The following is a 1,228-nucleotide window of genomic DNA, read 5'->3' on the forward strand; positions in this document are numbered from 1 at the left end:
GTGCACAGTGGATTTGTTCCCCTTATGCACAACTGCATTCAGCTTCACCACAGACTTTCTGCAAATACCAAGGACCTACTATGTGCGGGGCGTTGTGCAAGGTTCAGGGGACCAGGCCCAAGAGCTGGCCTTGGCCTCTGGGAGCTCCCAGGCTGGTGGTTGAGACAGACTGGAGCCCAGGAGGGGACCAGAGCCCTAACAGGAGCCCTGAGGAGGGGCTCCGGAGCTGGGGGTGCTGGTGCATTGGCCTCCAGGCTGAGAGAACAGCAGGCACAGCAGGAGGGGCGGGAGCTTCAGGATGACTGTGGAGCGAGAGTTTGGCGGAGGGAGGGTCCTCAGGCAGTATTTCCTTGTTACCCACTTTCTTGATCTATTTCCTTGGCACTTCCTGGAGAGGCAGGACCTTGGCCTCCCCACCCTGCAGGCCTCGCCACCCTTCAGGCCTCCCCATAACTGCACAACGTCAGCCCAGCATGGGGCCCCCGTCATGGGAGGGGATTGCAGTACAGCCCTTGCCCCAGATGACAGCACAGGTGGGCTGGAAGAATCTACAAAAGAGCCCTGCCCTCTGGATTCCAGAACATTCTAACTCATCACAGAGTCCTCATGGGGTGAAGGTTCTCCTAGAGGCGGCTCCTAGGACCAACTCCAAGTGTGGGGCCTGGGGTGCCACCCATCACGTCTTCCCTCCCGTGCTCCAGGCACTCTTCTCCCCCACCTTTGGGGGCAGGTGGCCAGTCCCCTCCACCTCTTGCTTCCTGCAGGATGGCCCTGGGTTGTGCAAGGGGAGGGTGGAAAAGGATCCTTCTCAGTGGTCTGCCCCTTGGGTGGGCGTCTCAAGCTAGGCCAACCCTTCACCCAGAGGAACCAACTCCTCGGTTATGATGAGGGAGCTTGTCTCCCCCTCCAGCCACACATTTGCATGAAGAGTTGGGGGACTGGATAGGGGGGAAGGAGACAGATAACTGAGAGTTGAGCCCTGGGGGCTGGTGCAATTTAAATTTTGCGTCAGAGCCGGCTTAGAACAAGGAACGTATATCCAGCACCCATTATGTGCCCGGCTCTGTGTCAGGCCGTTTGCATACATTCTCACCTAACCCTCACCACAACTGTATGAGGGAGGTTCTAGACCCATTTTACAGATGAGGAAACTGAGATACAGCAAGTTTAATTTAGTTGCTCAGGGTCAAACAGCTACCTGAGAGGAAGACTGGCCCTTTGGCTCCAT

This window comes from Diceros bicornis, chromosome 5 (assembly GCF_020826845.1).
Source record: "Diceros bicornis minor isolate mBicDic1 chromosome 5, mDicBic1.mat.cur, whole genome shotgun sequence".
In the NCBI taxonomy this organism is placed as follows: Eukaryota; Metazoa; Chordata; class Mammalia; order Perissodactyla; family Rhinocerotidae; genus Diceros; species Diceros bicornis.